Source organism: Pinus tabuliformis, chromosome 7, assembly GCF_031772625.1.
Source record: "Pinus tabuliformis cultivar Carrire ecotype Pingquan chromosome 7, CPIR1, whole genome shotgun sequence".
NCBI classification, from domain to species: domain Eukaryota; kingdom Viridiplantae; phylum Streptophyta; class Pinopsida; order Pinales; family Pinaceae; genus Pinus; species Pinus tabuliformis.
In genome coordinates, this window is record NC_142293.1 from 1,798,784,947 (window position 1) to 1,798,803,508 (window position 18,562).

An 18,562-nucleotide genomic window follows, 5' to 3' on the forward strand; every position below is an offset into this window, starting at 1 on the left:
ACAAAATGACTTTTACATTCATATTTAACTCAACATACGATTTTACATTTAATTCATTGCAGCCCAAAATAATTAATATGATGTTGTTCTTGAGTGTGATTAGAATCGCGCAGGTGTTTGTGGAGTGTGGGAAATAGTCGCTGAATGATTGATTGCCCATATATATTTAGAAAAATGTATTAAATGCTTTAAATTCCTTGTTGCTTTTCGGAATGGTTTGCGCCTCGCTTTAGTCCTTCCATCTTCAAACAGAGACGCAACCTACAAAAGTACTTTTGACAAGTATGGTTGCTATGAGAGTGTTTATTGTGGTGGTTGGCATTATTATTTCCAACCGAATGAACTCAAAATTGTGCTTAATATTATTCATGTAGTCTAACGAGGCGGAGGAGTTGCTCGGAAAGTTATGGAAATTCCGGCAAGGATTTTTGTAAATCCAAGTTATAGTTATTAAACTTCAAAATTTTAGGTGTCCTAGAAGTTTTTGATGGTGCTAAATCCATTTCCACCATCAAAAACACGATTCAAACAATGCCTCTACAAGATTTTTTGAAATTTTTTTTGCCCGTATTCTGGCCACTTTGGTCGTCCAGGAAATTCCTCTGCCTCATTAGACGACTCCAATATTATTAATGAAGAACACCAAACCCTAGATAAAGTCCTATATAGGTTTGTCTTATCTTTTATGTATTTGAATTTTTTTTATTAGATTTAGTACAATAGTAAATTTTTATTATTTAAAATATATTTTTAAATTTAACACCGACGAATATTTAAAACACTTTAATTTACAAACATGTGATTCTAACCCATCTCTATGAAATTTGTTTGAGATTAAAAATGGAACATACAACATAGATGCTTTCTCGAGGCGTTTGTTTATGTGGTTTGTGTTTTGGGCGTTCTATTTAATGTAATCATATCCATTTCTTGGTTGTTGTTTTTTTTAATATCCATCTCCTTTAATTTGGCAGCAATATTTTCTTTTGGACATGTCGTTTTGCCCCTTTTGTTTTGTTTCTAAACAATATATGGATTATTTTGGGCATATAGTTGATCGCTGAGTCATTGGTGGAAAGCAGACTCAACCCTATTGGTTTCATTAAATTTTGGGCGGTCATTTTTGTGACATGAGGATCTAGGACTTTTCTTAACCAAATGAAAATTTTTCCTAGTTATCGGATGACAATGGCATCAATTTGCAAAAATTATCTTGTTTCGGTCATTTGTCAAATATCTTTAAATCTTTTATACCAATAACGCTATTTAAAATCAGCTGCTTGAGCAGGTGCATCTTCATACACACTTCCAGTCATGGAAAGTTCTCCATCTCTGCCATCTGGAGAACCTGATTCCATATCAAATAAAGAATTCCTGCGCATCTCAGGATTGTCATCTAATGCAACTAAATATTTCTTAGTTGAAAAATCACCATCTAGACTGGCTGAAGAATTGTCGTCTGAAAATTCCTCTTCTAGTTCAGAAAAAAATATTCTGGTGCAGGGTTTGTTCTCTCCGGAGGTTAATAATATGAAGTCCAGCTTAGATGTAAAAGAGCAACCCTCAGCAATTGAAAAGTTCTCTATCATTACTATTGAAGAATTACTTCCTACAAAAGTTGAAAAGTCATCTGCGATTGAGAAGAGAGGTTAGTATCTTGCAGGGCAGTGGCTGCACTAGGTCAAATCTAATAGGTTCAAAGAGCATCAATCACAACTGCAATTTTATTAGAATATACCAAAGCAGAAAATTAAATGGAAGTAAGTTGATATCAATCATTGAATCAAATACATAGATTTCATTCAGTGGATTTTATTAAAATTGCAATATTGTGCTTTTCTTTTGGTATGTGAGTATACCGAAGGAAAATGGGTTCAGGATAGCAGGAGGCCTATATACTCTTGTAAGATGTGTAAGCGGTGGTTATCAGGAATGTGGGCATGCAAGTTGACCCAATGCCTTGATTTTTCTTAGGAAAAATATCGGTGGCAGCGTAATAACTATGACATGCTCGACTTTCAAGGGCAACACTTTCTTACAAGGTAAGGGATAATCAAGCTTTTTCCATTCTCCTCGTTGTTTACACACATGTATGTATGTGTATTCTATTGACGTTTCTAATTTTTATTTTTAAATTTTTGTGAAACATTATTGGAGTTTTCACTTTTATAGTGTAAGTTTTGTGAAACACTATTGGAGGTTGCACTATTTATAGAATGAAGGAAAAAAAACTTGCATTTGTTGGGGATTCATTAGGAAGGCAACAATTCCAGTCTATTATGTGCCTCATTACAGGTCGAAAAGACAGTCCAGATGTTCAAAATGTAGGCAAGGAATATGGTTTAGTACATGCACGTGGCGCAGTAAGGCCAGTTGGTTGGGCATTTAGATTCCCAAAGACGAACACAATTGTATTTTATTATTGGTCAGCAAGCCTATGTGAAATTGAAACCATAAACCCGGGAAACCTATCCACCAAATTTGCAATGCATCTTGACCGACCAGCATGGTTCCTGAACTCTAATTTTTATCGAATTGATGTAGTAGTGTTGAATACAGGGCACCATTGGAATTGGGGAAAATTAAAAGCAAACAGATGGCACATGTATGTAAATGGACAACCAAAGAATGTTACGAAGCTAAGAGACCTCAAGAGTGCTCGTAATTTGACAGTGCATAATATTGTCAAATGGCTTGATAAACAGTTGGATAAGTATCCAAATTTGAGGGTCTTCATGAGAACCCTATCACCTCAGCACTTCTTTAATGGGGATTGGAATTCGGGCAGTCGTTGCGGTAACACCAAACTATTGTCTACAATTCACAATCGTTCTCACAACCGAGCAAATTATCCATCTTGATGCAGGAGCACCCAGCAACAAAGCGAGCAAACATGGGCCACAGAAGCAGAACAAAGGAAAGTCTGCCTTAAAGCAGAAAAGATAGATTTAAAGCGGATAAAGTAGACTTAAAGCAGATTTAAAGCATGCATGCATCTTTTGTTGGAGGAAAAGCAGGAGAGGATAGGATCAATCCTTCCCAAGACTTCTTATATAAATATAATGCGATAGGCATGTAAGGGATATGTTATTTGTGAGGTAATTTGTGAGTGGCAAGATGTAGCCGAGAGTGAGCTTGGTTTAAGGCTGAAATGCCTTAATTTTGTAATTATGTTGTTTAATATAAACCTGGGTTTTGTGATTACGTTTATGTGCGTTTTATAATTGATTTAGTTGTGTGTGTCTTTCGTAAAGAAGTTAAATTCTGTCTTTTGTATCGATGGCGATCTGGTTTGTTGCGTAACTATTGTATATATCTATGTTGACCGAATATAATTGTGAGTGTATGATGTTGTTCGGTTTAATATCAAATTGCCTCAGTTGAACCTCGGACCAGAGCCGTGGAGAATTACATTACCGTTGTGAAATTGGCGCAAGTCAGAAATTGGATCTCTTTAACCAGTCATTGGTATCATATCTGTGCGCAGTGGGAGTATAGAGGTTGCATTGGACCGGAAGGGTGAAGTCGGCGACAGCTAAGTGGCATGCAATCCTAATGATGTGGGCCGCCGATATCTATGAACCTAAGTGCAGAATCGATGTCTCCTAACCGAATTTCCATTTAAATAATTTTGTTGTATGACAAAGACGCAGGTTCATTCGATGGCATGGTTGACATCCGGTTCAGAATTCGTCCCCTCCGTGGTGTTTGAACTGCATGCGTTAATAGAGTCGGAGATCGTCGATGTCTCTGTATGTTGTATTCTAATTTACAACAGAGGTTTATTACATAACACATATCTTATATGCATGTGGGTATTTCAAAAGCGCCCAATACTGTTTTAAGAGATTAAAGGGATGGCTCGATAGTAATGAAAATCCATGGGTAAAAAAAATTGAAGAGTTTAAAGTTATTTAGAACGCTTCCGTGGGGACTTAGTGGGCCATAACCCACGGTCCAGGATCGAATTTTATCTGGGAATTGGGATTTTGGGCAACCCCCAATATCTCGTCCCATCACTTCTGTTGAGAGTGATGTTCAGGGTACAAAAGTTGAAAGTTTAGATATCACTGGGATTTCAGAGTTAAGGGATGATGCACATCTATCTAGATACAGTCTCAAATCGAAAAATGTCTCTCGAGATTGTTTGCATTGGTGTCTTCCAGGAGTGCCTGATACCTGGAATGAACTCCTCTTTGCTCAGCTCTTGTTTCCATGACCAAATGAACTATCAACACAAATATGATGTTCCATCATCATTTTCTATTGCATGAGATTCTATTTTGATTTATCAAAGTGCAACTAATAACTTGTCCCAACATGTACAAATAATTAATGAATTTGGAGAGTTGTTGTAATAGATCACAGGAAGTAACTGCACATTTCTTACTATCTCATACTTTCTATTGGGCTATTTTTTTGTCAATCTATGAAAAAATAAAGGCAAGGACTAGCTGCAAATATCTTGTTGCAGTTGCAGTTGGAAAATGTATCCTTGTAATCTTGCTAGTGGAAGAAAAGGCAAGTTACATATTATGCCATATTGAAATTTGAGTCATTATTTTTCTTCTGAAAGATAAGTCGATGTTGATTGGAAAATACCCTGTTGTTTTGGTCACTATTACTTAATTCTTGTGCTTGGTACCATTTGAGATGGTTATGTTGTCATTTTTTCTTTGTTTTTGTTGGTGTTTAATGCACTGGTGTGTTGGAAATAATAATCCCAATCACTACCTTAAACATACTAACAACCATCATGTTTGCCCAGTCAACTACTACATGGTTGCGATTTTGTTTGCAGGTAGAATGACATAAGTCAGAACAGAAGTTCAGGGTAGACCATTCCGCAACACATCACAGAGGTTAAAGCATTTAATGAAGTTATTAAATAGATATGGGCAAACATTCATTCGGCGATTGTTGCTCACACTCCACAACACCTGCAAGTTTAGAAAATCATTTACTATGTAAATTCGCCCATGTTGGGTATTGAATATTTAATTTGTCATGTAATTAATGTCAAATTTGTATGTTAAGATAAATATGCAAATAAAAGTCATTTGTAATGTTGGGCATGTTGGGCAAGTTAGGGAGCGAGAGTTTGTGAGGTAGTGAGGAGAAAATCATGGAAGAAATTTTGGTGGATTTTAATCTTACACAAGTAAATTTCCGCAACCTCTTTTATTTTACTTTGTTTTGTCGTTAGTGAACTTTGTGTTTTAATTAAGTCCTTGTGTGGTTGTGATATCCTGGGGGCAACCTAAAGATTTACCTTTTGAATTTGACCTTGCCTACTTTAACACAACTGAGTGGTTGTGATATGCTTGGGGCAACCTAAAGATTTACCTTTTGAAGTTGACCTTGCCTACTTTAACGCAACTAGTTCCTCTGCCACGTAAATTTATTTTCTAACATGGTGCTCCATTTCTACATTGTCAGAGTGCACTTTTATAATACTTGTTTTAAAATCCCTTTTACAAAGATCAATCAAGAGAAATCCTCCGCAAATGGAATTTGAGATATTTTCCTTGCATTTCATGTTTAGGTGAAGGTGAAAACAACCTTCACCAAAAGACTTTGCTTAATTCATTATGGATCACAGAAACTTGAATACAGAAACTCTAGTTGTCTAAAAAAAATTAATGCAAAAACAAAAAATAAGAGTGAAAAAAAATGACCAAAAAACTATTTAAAAACTCATTAAACAACTAAAATGATAAAACTACCTATATATACACTAAAAGATCACAATTCCATAATAACTAAAGTTAGATTGTGAAAGGGCAGGGTGTGCAATGTGCACTGAACATCACTGCGATGTAACTCATCTTTGAAACTATAAACACCCACTTGAGATAAGTAAACCATATACATAAATATGATGCAATATCTCAACTTGTGAAGTGGAAGGGAAACACATCAATCCCTCTCCATGATAAAGATGGTGTCATTTTCACCTTCTTGACATTACTTCTCCATTATCATCCAGTGGGAAAAAAAAAACATGCAATACTTCTCCATTATCACTCAATGGAAGAAAAACATATAATTAAATTTAGGTCAATATTTTTTTTCTAAAAAAAAAAAAAAAACTTAAAAAATAGTTTTATATCCACAATAAAATGAGTGATTGGCTAAACAATTATGTTGAATGATACATTCTAACCATTTTATTAATAATTTATAATAACATTTAATATTATTAAATTAACGAGATTGAATCAGGAAGATTTTTTTTTTTTTTTTACAAAAAGAAAAGCAATATATTATATTGAGACAATATATACAACATGTTCTGTGAGAACAGAAAAAAGAATAGATCTTATGAAAAGAGACCACATCTGAAAACAGATATAAGAAAACAATTTTATTTATTTTGTATGCCTCTCAGCTATTTCAATTAGGAGGACTTATAAAAGTAGACTATTTTATAAAATTTAATCATTAAATTTATAATTTTTTATTAATTTCGGCAAACATGATGCTCGGAAGATGTTGACCTTTGACCTTAACAATAAAACTAACACGTATTAAGCAGCTTGCAATTAAAAAAAACAACCACAATATATTTTTGGTATGGTCAAAAAGATGAAGTATAATAAATGAAATAAACCCCGAGCGCCATTAAATGATATAAAAACCATGGAATATCAATAATATTAATATCAAATTGTATGAAGTACGGTGGGAATTTTTAAAAACTTTCCATTTATCAAAATAACAGTTATACAAAATGTTCAAATTATTAAGAAATACTCTTATGAATATTGAGTTAGAATTGCATTTAAATAAAAGTAGAAGTAACTGATTTTGAAAAATAATAATTTTCATCGTCCGATTTGTCGCTTTAGCCAACCTGAAAGATGTTTGATATAGGGATTGTCGTACGGAATTTATCATTGGACGTTTTACGGCTCCGAGCTCGATTCGTCGGTGTGAAGCGGTCAATGTTTCAAACGGGAAGACTTGGCGTGACACGAAGACTTGTTCCTTGGACAAGGATGTCAGCGGCGTCGGCCACAGAGGATCTGGCATGTTGTAGGTTATTGTTAACTTGATTGACATGGCTCACCCATGTTGTATGTTGTTAACTTGATTGACATGGCGCACGCATGTTGTAGGGTGCTTCCAGTTAACTTGTTTGACATGGATTAGTTTATTGGACAGATTTAAGAGATGTAATAACAAAACTTGAAGACTCACAAAGTGAATTTGTTTATTTTATTACCCATCACCATTATTTATAAATCTATGAGGGGTGGAATCAACCATTATCTTCACTGATTCTTACGGATTATTGATTATTTCGCACATTAAGGTTGAATTTACCGTCATATGAATCGTTACATAGAAAGTCACGGACGGTTTCGTGATTAATATTCTAACATTTTCTTTTCTTTTAATCAGGATCTAAACTTTAACGTGTTTGTTGGTCTTAATCTCAAACATTTTCTTTTCTTTTAATCAGGATCTAAACTTTAACGTGTTTGTTGGTCTTAATCTCAGCGAGACTTACAACAGTGCATAAAAAAACTTGATAATGATGCAATTTTTTCTTGAATGAGATCTCTTATTAAACAGCCCCACAAACAGCCCCACAACGTTCAATATGGCTCCACCATTCAAATGGTGAGGTAGACTCCTTTTTAGAGATAACTGGTGTTAAAATAAGATAATTACTTCTGCATGAAAAATTGGCTGAGCATAAAGAGTCAGGTTAACTGAGTGATTGAGTGGTTGACTGTTGAGTCAAGTCGAGCTAAGTGATAAACTACTTTGAGTGTGTGGTTGCATGTCAAGATATTTTAAGTAAGTAGGTAGTTGGAAAATTATAAATATCTTTCACTAGATTCATTGTAAATATCATGTTTTGTGTGATCAATAGAAAAACTCAGTCCGTGTTTTATGTGTGAATTATTTATGCTTTGTCTCCTCTATCTTTCCAACAAAGTAATATCAGAACAAGGTTACACAGAGCGAGAGAAAACAGATTAACAACAATCTGTGTGAGAGAGAAATTTTTCTTATTTTTTTCCTCGTGCTTTGAGTCATCGTGAGAGGCGTTAGTCGTAGCGCTGGCCATCATGAAATGCGTTAGTTGAGGTGCGTTAAGAAACCAACAAACACACACGTGGTTTATATGACATGTTTTTAAAAATTCAACCAAAGTGAAAATGTCAAAGTGAAAGTGGTTTATGAGAGTGTTTTTAAGGGCCTTTTAATATGAGCTTTTTTGAATTCGTGAAGGGTGGATTATAAAGGTTTTGTTTATAAAGATTTTTTTTATATATCAAAAATAATTGAGTTTTTCGAAAGAGGTTTTTTTTGGATTAAAAAAAAAAACAAGTTTTTTTAATAAAAAATTTAGGGTTTTATTGGAAGGGGTATTTTTTTTTTAAGTTTACAAATGGAGAATTTTAGGGTTTTTTTAAAGAAATTTTTTTGGAGAAAGATGGTTTTCTCAAGTTTCCAACGATAGTTCCCACCGTTTACAGGGAAGGATTATGATGTGTGGGTCATTAAGATGGCGACCACGTTGCAAGCACATGATGTTTGGAATTATGTCTAGTTTGGGTTTTCAGATCTTAAGGATGTAGTAGAAGAACGAGCTCTCAATAATACAGAGAGGGATCAATGGAAGAAAGACAAGAAGAAGAATGCCCAAGCGTTGCAGCTTATCCAACAATGAGTGGACCGAGCAGTGTTCCAGAAGATTATGATCACATCTTCAGCAAAAGTAGCATGGGGTACTTTGGCGACAAACTATATAGGTATGGCCAAAGTCAATATTGTTAAGTTGCAAAATACTAGGAGAGATTTTGAAAGTCTGCAGATGAAGGAAACAAAGAACATCGATTCTTTCATGAATCGAGGCATAATTGTCATAAACTAGTTAAAGATTTATGATGAAGAAATTGAATCTATTGAAAATGATAATACATGGGATTTGGTTGATTTACCAAAGGATGAAAATCTCTTTGTTGTAAAGTGGGTGTACAAGACAAAGTTGAATGAGAAAGGTGAAATTGATAGATTTAAAGCAATACTTGTAGCAAAATGACTCTTGCAGCAACCAGAAATAGACTTTGGAGAAATGTTTGCTCCAGTAGCTAGATTGGATATTGTAAGAGCAGTTCATGCCATAACAGCTCAGAACAAGTGGAAAGTATATCAGATGGATGCGAAATCGGCATTCTTGAATGGAATTCTAGAAGAAGAAATTTATGTGTAGTAGCCTCCAGGATATGAAGTTGAAAGTAACAAAGAAAAAATTTACAGGTTGAAGAAAACGCTCTATGGACTGAAGTAAGCGCCTAGAGCTTGTATAGCATAATCAACAACTACATGATAAGAATGGATTTTACAGAAGCAACATTGAGCCTACCTTGTACACAAAGGTAAATGAGCATGGATAGATTTTGATTGTTTGCTTATATGTTGATGACATGATTTTTACAGGTGATTTTGAGATAGATCAATTTAAAGCAACCATCATGAAAGAATTTGAGATGACAGATCTTGGTCTCATGAAATATTTTCTTGGCATAGAAGTTGAGCAATCTAAGAAAGGAATTTTTATTTGTCAAATAAGTATGCCAAAGATTTGTTGAAAAGATTCAGAATGGAAAATTGCAAACCTGTCCCTACACCAATTGCAACAGGTAAAAAGTTAAACAAGAATGATGAAGGATCAGATGTCAATCCAACTCTATTCAAAAGATTGGTTGGAAGCCTCATGTATCTCACAGTGACAAGACCAGATATCATGCAAGTTGTGAGTTTGATTTCCAAATTTATGGGGACTCCAAAAGACACACATTGGAGTGTAGGAAAAAGAATTTTGAGATACATATAAGGAACTAGAGATTGTGGCATAATGTATGCAAGCACAAAAAAGAAAGATTTGACTAGGTACACAGACAGTGATTTTGCAGGCAGTTTGGATGATAGGAAGAACACTTTTGGTTTTGTGTTCCATCTTGGTTCAGGTGTGATTTCATGGGCATCTAAGAAGCAGCCCATTGTGACACTTTCGTCAGTAGAAGCAAAATATGTAGCAGCAACATCAGCAGCATGTCAAGCAGTGTGGTTAAGAAGAGTATTTGATGGACTCAAGCAAAAATAATAAGGATCAACAACAATATATTGTGACAACACCTCAATGATTGCACTATCCAAGAATAGTGTGTTTCATCAAAAGAGCAAGCATATTGATACTAGATATCACTTTATTAGAGAACTTGTGAGCAATGGAGAAGTTCACTTGAAGCCTTGTAAATCTAGTGATCAATTGGCTGATATATTCACTAGGTCATTAGCACAAGATGTGTTTGAGTTTCATAAAAGAAACTTGGGTGTTGTAAGCCTACCTGAGACATAGACCAGCAAGGATGTTTGAGTTATCATGAGTCATGTTTTAGTTTAGCAGTTGTAATTAAGGGGGAGTGTTAAAATAAGATAATTACTCCTACATGAGGAGTTGGCTAAACATAGAGAATCTGTTAATTGATTGATTGAGTGGTTGAGTGTTTGAGTGTTGAGTCAAGTCGAGTTAAGAGATAGATGACTTTGAGTGTGTGATTGCATGTGGTTTCATTTCAAGATATTTTAGGCAAGTAGCTAGTTGGAAAATGATAAATACCCTTCACTGGGTTCATTGTAAGTATCATGTTTTGTGTGATCAATAGAAGAGCCCAACTCATGTTTTATGTGTGAGTTATTTATGATTTGTCTGCTTCGCCTTTCCAACAAATGGGTGAGCTATCAACATCAATCAAACATACAAACTTCACTAAAGGTGAAAAGTCACACAAACATACCTTCACGCTCGACACAGTGTTCTCAAGCTTCAAATCCACATTGACAACAACTACACACAGTGGCAGGCAGATTCAAAGAGCCACTTTATGGCAGCACAATGTGACCACACCAATGTAGTTCGCAACAACAACTATTGGCTCCTTTGATTCACAAAAAACAATACACACCAAACACAGTTTTGGCTTCAACACGCTACACCAATATTTTAACATAGATTCACATTCCAATACAACTTCACGACACTCCCAGGTGGCACATAATCCACCAATCCTTTCTACAAGCCAAGTGAGATCGTTTTTGCCCCAAATGCTTCACAATAACAATTAAATATAGGGACTGCCTGTAATCGAATAGTGGTTCTACCCACAAATCACAATCTTGATATAAAACATTTCTCATGCTCACCCCACGCTCTGTCCTTCTCCACAAACAGAAACCACTCTTCAATTTGCATCTCAGCAATACGACAGGCACGAGCTTGCAACTTCACACACTCTTTCAGTGTTCACAGCAAACTTGATTGTCTTCCCTTCACATTGGGTTCACAACTAAACACAACACAGGCACCAATATTGGTGTCCTCCACCAACTTCCATCACCACAACACCAAATTGCACAATGCCTCCTAAACACATCGGACTCCACGTTTTGATTGACATGGTGGCTTCTTCGGCACTTCCAATCACATATGCATCAACACCTTCTTAGCACACCATGACATACCTCTCCACTCGACTTCCTCAGGCACACTCAACAGTCAACGAGCAGGAAACTATCAACAAACTTCACCAAAGGGCAATTGACTTCCTCAGACTTCCACGAGACCTTAAGCTCTACACGTCTTTGACGCCTCAATGGAGCTAAAAACACATACAATATAATCTTACGCATCCATGGAGCAGGGTGACAGATTGGCTCTCCAACGTCCTATCAAACCAACACCAATGTCCAAAACTACTCTAAGCAACAACCTTCACAGGTAAAGCTTCACTTCTTCACATTAGGTGATTCTTTTGTAGGTAGCACACCGATGCTCCTGAGGCCTCACTTTACATACGACCTCACACAACATTCACACAATTATGCGAATCTTGTCGTCGTCCACATATAGTGTCACAGCTCCACAACGCTGCAACTCTTAACACACATACCAAGTCTTCCTCGCGACTCTGAACTCCCGAGCTCACCCCACCAGTGTTCACATGCTCTTCTTAACAATGCTATGTCCCACGAATAGGTTCACAAACAATGGTTTGGAGGGATTGAAAGCTTGTAACAATTTAAAAATAACTACACCAGTCGCACAGGTATACACAACACCCAATGAACAACCGCATTGTCCTCTTCCAATGCATACTTCACACCATCGAGCCCACAACTTTGGTTCTTTGTCAAATAATAGCTATGAAAATCTCTTTAAATGTGCTCCAACAACACTAGTACGTTATCTCACCATTACAACTCCACACCACTAGTCACTCCTATCATAAACCCAACATGAGGCTTGACCTTTGAAACTAAGACGAAACCCTCAGCTCTGATACCATAACAGAACTTGAATACTCACAAAGTGAGCTTGTTTATTTCATTACCCATCATCATTATTTATACATCCATGAGTCGGAGAATCAATAGTGATCTCCACCGACTCCTACGAACTATTGATTACCCTGTAGACTAACATTAAACTCGTCGTCATATGAACAAGGTTTGTCGTCACATGAACAGTCACAGATGACATCGTGATTAATACTATAACATGTAAATGTTGGAAAACTATAAAAGTTTTATTATTTTAAGAGACAATGCGCATATTGTTAATAATGTTCAACAAAATTAAATAATTTATATTTTTATTAAAACTTTCAAAATAAGAAATATGGGGGAAGTGAAATACAAGCATTGTAATTACGTCAATCCTGCGTGGCCTCACCTTCTTATTGATCTCTCCCCTCGCCCTTTGATAAATGTACATTCTTGGCTGGAATAATTTAATTTCTTATATCTTAGCAATTCAAGCTCATGGATGCATTGTGCGGATGAGTGTATGGATGTCGGAGACAAGAGGCAAGAAATTTGCCAGGCTAGCTTTTACCAATGAAATGGACACAGAAAAGGTACATAGCTCCAATACTCCTTTGATTCTAGTTTTCTAATTTGATCTTGAAAGAAGCAGTTGCATGAGAGTTAGGATGTCTGTCAGGTTTTGCAACGTCGGTGGAATGGAGATTAGTTTACTATTATCCAAGATGTTTGAGTTAATGTCTGCTTATTTATGGTAGCGTCTAGCTTTTTTTATTCTTGTGGAAATTGTCAACCATAAAATAATTCAGTAAGAATATCAGGCCATGCATAAAAATAGGTGAAACGGGTCATGGATGAAGAAGTTAGTGTAAAACTCATAAATCTTGTGTAAGATTATAAATATATTTTGAAACTTTGAAAATAAATAGTGAAAGGGAACAAATGACGTAGAAATCAAGAGGATTTCTCAAATCAGCATATAACCATTGATAATCGGCATAGAGATGAGAAATTTGAGCATGAACTCAGGCAAAAGCTTTTAGGAATATAAATTTGGTTTTCCGGCGTTTCGAGTAAAAGTAATTTACCAAATGCAAGTCCCATCTTCAACATATGTATGCAATAAAGAAAGGTGAGGAGCCAATTTTCATGGAATGGACTCTTGGAAGCTTGTTTTCAATTTTGTTTAAAATGTTGGAATCTAGCTGGAGCTTCTGCCTTGCAGCTCATTTCTAGTGGGGCTAGTTAAGGATTTAGAAATCAGGAAGGTTATAGCTTTACAAGTTGGGTCCACTTGGCTTAAATGTTTTTGATGTTGTCAAGAATTTTGAGGTTTTAAAATTTCGAATTATAAGAAACCAGAAGTTGTGAGACTAGAAAAGGGATTTAAACCATTAGCAATGATTTTTCGTTCAGACACTAATAATGAGAGCTAGAAATAGTAAAACTTTTGCCACCTTTTCTATCCCCTGAAGAAATATTTGGCTTGGACAGATATGTAGTATTTCAAATCCTCTAGTTTGTCTAATGACAAATAGGTTCTACTACAATAGAGACAATGACAAGCAGGGTATCTTTGTCGAGATTGTGAGGGATGCAGGTTTCCTTCGCACTTATTGCATTGGTTTGCACCACATTTATTGTTTGGGGACTAGAAGGAGCCCCATTTCTAGTGTTCTTCTGACAAACGAAGGTTCGAAGCAGGGTTGGAATTTGGATTCTTATTTACCTGTCATACAATTTTTTTTTTAATGTTTTGGGTCCTTATGCATCCAGTAAAAAAACATTAGGTTTCAAATTTTGCCCTTCAAGAGCGATGTTCTCATAATAAATTAAACCTTCACCAATAAAGACCATTAAAAAACTACTCTTCAATAACATAATTATGTTAGATTTTCACATATTTATCATAAAGAAAAAAATAAAATGACTAATAATTATGTTAAAATTTTTTACATATTTATCATAAGGAAAAAAACAAAATGACCAATGTTCTTTTTCTTTATGTGACACCATTATAATTACTTAGTATTGATCAACCATGGTTTTTCACCTCGAACAAGGATAATACCTTATAAAATTACAATAGTAATTCAAAAAATAAATTTAAATACCTCATAATAGACTAGATTTAATAAACATAGTCTACATGTTATATGTTGTGACATTTTTCTAGGTATATTTTGTAATTAAAATTTTCCAAAATATAGTTAAAATTTACTATAATTATAAAAATAATTGATAAATTTATAAAATGTAAATACTCCAAAAAAAAATTCAAAATATTAAATTCATTTAATATTAAAAAAGACATTTTTAATAATAAAAAATTAAAACTCTTAATTCAATAATACGTTATTAAATTTCAAATATAATTTGTAAACGATAAAATGACAACATAAATGATTAAATAACAACAAACTCTATTATTTAATCTGGTATTTCTTCCTCTAATTAGTTTTCTTCTTGTTAACTAGTATGTGATCTTTTCTATTTAGTGTTCTAACTTTATAGTGAGAAAATGCTTTGAAAATCTTTTACATATTGCATGATGTTTTCATCCTTAGATCAATGAATGATTGTCTCTCATAGTTTCTTTAAAAGCATGTACTATTTTTCGTAAAATCAAATAGAATATCTAGAACACTAAAAGGCAATTGTGGGTCTTTCTTAGTGTGTGCAAAGAAACACGCACACATATACACACCAAATCGCTTTCTTGTTATCTTAATCTTTTTAGGATTCCTGCTTGCTTGTGCAAAGACAAGCACACACACATACACACCAAAGCTACTTTCCTCTTATCTTAAGCTTTTGAGAATTCATGCTTAGGAATTGTGTTGGTTTGAAAAATACTTTGACTTCGATTTAGCTTAGGCAAGTTGTTTGCACTCTCGAGGTATGCACACTTCTAGTTGGTATATAAATCTCTGTGTTTTTGAATTGTCAGCGCCTTGTGTTTTTCTAGCCTTTTAAAGATTAATTATTATTAAATTTCAAATCGACTTTGTAAAATGATAAAATGATAACAAACATCAAATTAAAACAAAATGGCTTCGCAATAAAAGGCAAAACCTACTCCACCAAACTTCAACATAGTAAAATAAGGAACATTACTACAACATCGCCAACTTCATAACCATTAAAAGGGATAGACAGATATGATTCTAATCAACAACTTCTCCCCAAGTGCGACCATTGAAAAAAAGAAAAAACTAATGAATGCAAAGCTACCTACATAAATCATTGGAGATTATGGGTCTCTTAAAAGTGTTAATAAGCAAAGAATAGGTAACAACAAAAACTTATTAAATCACACCACCTACAACTGTTGTTTACGAAGAGATAAAGAATGAAACTCAATAATAAAAATATTAAAATTTCTAGGTAATAAATTCATCAAAATAAACTCTATAATAAAAACAAATTTCAAAGAATTTAAATTCATTTAAAGAATTCAAACTAAGTCAATAAAAAAAAATGGATATCCTTCTGAATGTTCACTTCTCTTACTTATATATAAAAAAACAATAAATATAAAACTCACCACCAACATCTAATCTTCTGCAAATATTATAATTTGTGTTTTATTAATGAGTTAAAAAAATAATAAATATAAAAGTCACCACCGACATCCAATATTCGACCGATATTATAATTTGTGTTTTAGTAATGAGTTTCAGGGTCTCGTTTTGAGAAATAGATATTCAAATTCAATTAATGAACATAAAGGGGAGAGCTAATATGGGGTGCTAAGCTTTGAGTAATCTTGTGGACGCAAATTGACAGACTGGTAGTTTTCTAGGGAACAATAAATTAATGGCTGGAGGGAGGTGAATCAATCTTGACTCTCTAAATCTGGAGGGCCCTAAAATCCCATATTCATCACAGATTTGCAAGCTGCAGGTGGAATCCAAAGCCCGACCATCATCTCTGTAATTTTATATGTGTGCCTTCAACTCAACTACTCCAGCCTCCAAAGTTCATTTCAGATTATTATTTTTTATTTCTTGTTGTGCACATAGCAAGAACCTAGAGGTTGTAACCTACTTTCTTTCAGTGTCACGCAGTTCAATGATGAGAAGTATGTCATAATGCCATTAAATGAGCACCATCTACACATTTAACGACACTACAGAGTTATTATCTAGAATTTAAAGCGAGTGAATATATACCCTAGATCAGCTATGTTAAGTCGAACTGAGTTGGGCAGTGGCCATTGTCGATCCTCATCAGGTAATGGTCAAGGGTAGCTAGAAAATAAAGTGGAAAGAAACAAGAATTAATAACATTTTCAAATAATTGTTTCCCGCCAAAAAAGCGTTTCCCCAATTTCAAGCACATTTGAAAAACAGCCATAAAAAACTTTTAGTAGTCAAATATGTGCAAAATGCCCCATGACAGGAAAAATGCCCGTCAAATTCCATCCCTGGTTCGGAGGTTGATTCGAGAAGACTATTTACGGAAGAATAGGCTAGAAGCTCTATTTTCAGGTTGGCTTTTTCAATTAATATCCTTTTCCATAGTAAAGTAAGTTTGCTCTCGAAATGAACTCGAAACTAGCGTTGTATAAATATTTTATTATTTAAAATGTATTCATTAATATACAAAATAATTTACAACTAAGTTTTGATCATAATTAAGTTTACAACTAATTTATAAATCTAACAAATTCCACAGATTTTTGTTGAATTTCCACAAATTTAACACAAAACAAAGCCAAAAAAAAATCAAAACATAAAACAATTAAAATACGACATAGATGCTTTTCTCGATGTGTTTGTCTGCGTGCCCTCTATTTGGGTGTTCCATTTAATATAAATTATATTCATCTTTTGGTTGTTATTTTCCTTTAAAATTCTCGAGGTGTTTGTTTGTGTGCCCTTTGTTAGGGCATTCCATTTAATATAAATTATATTCATCTTTTGGTTATTGTTTTCCTTCAAGATCCATCTCGTTCATTAAATTGGCAGAGAAAGCAGTATTTTCCTCTGGTCATGTCCTTTTTCATCTTTTTGTTTGTTTTGTTTCTAAAAAAGTATTTGGATTATTTTTGGCATATCTTTGATCGCTGAGTTTTTAATGGAAAGTAGAGTTAACCCTATTGGTTTCATTAATTTTTGGTTTGTCATTTTTGTGACATGTAGATCTATGACTGTTTTGAACCAAATGAAAGATTTTTGGAGTTATTGGATGACAAGGGCGTCAATTTGAAAAAGTTCTCTTGTCTCGGGCATTCATCAAATATATTCTAATATTTTATACCAATAACAATATCTAACATTAGTTACTTCAACAGGTTCATCTTCATACACACCTCCAGTCGTGGAAAGTTCTCCATCTCTGTCAACTAGAGAACCTAATTCCATATCAGCTAAAGAATTATCGAGCATCTCAATATTTTCATCTAATGCAAGTAAATATTTATCAGTGGAAAAATCACCATCTAGCCCAGTCGAAGAAACGCGGATTGAAAATTCCCCTTCTAGTTCAGAATAAGATATATTGGTTGGAGGTTTGTCCTCTCTAGAGGGTGATAATATGAAATCCATCTTAGATAAAAAATAGAAATCCTCGACAATTGAAAATTTCTTTGTCATTACTGCTGAAGAATTACTTCCTACAATGGTTGAAAAGTTATCAGCTATTAAGAAGAGAGGTTAGGACAGTGGCACCATTAGGAAAAATCTGATAACTTCAAAGAGCCTCAATCACAACTGCAATTTTGTTAGAATATACCTAGCAGAAAATGAAATTGAAGTAAGTTGATATCAACTGTTGAATCAAATTCACAATTTTAATTTAGTGGTTTTTATTAAAATTGCAATGTTTGTTCTTTTCTTTCAGTATGTGACTATACCGAAGGAAAATGGGTCCAGGATAGCAGGAGGCAAATATATTCTAGCAAGATGTGTAAGCGTTGATTATCAAGAATGTGGGCATGCAGGTTGACCCAATGCCTTGATTTTTCTTATGAAATATATCGGTGGCAACCTAATAACTCTAACATGCCTGAATTTGAAGGGAAGTACTTTCTTACTAGGTAGGGGATAATTAAGCTTTTTCCATTCTCCTCATTATTTACACACATGTATGTATATTCTATTGACATTTCTAATTTTTATTTTTAAAGGTCGGTGAAACCCTATTGGTTATATTTTTCCACCATTTATAGTGTAAATTTGTTTAATATTTGACCAGACTTAGACATGACTAG

The 18,562-nt window shown here is 34.3% G+C and overlaps 1 pseudogene; it reads left to right on the forward strand.

Moving 5' to 3' along the window:
• The first annotated feature begins 1,530 nt into the window (after positions 1-1,530).
• On the forward strand, positions 1,531-4,219 carry LOC149255541 (protein trichome birefringence-like 14; annotated as a pseudogene).
• The last annotated feature ends 14,343 nt before the right edge of the window (positions 4,220-18,562 follow it).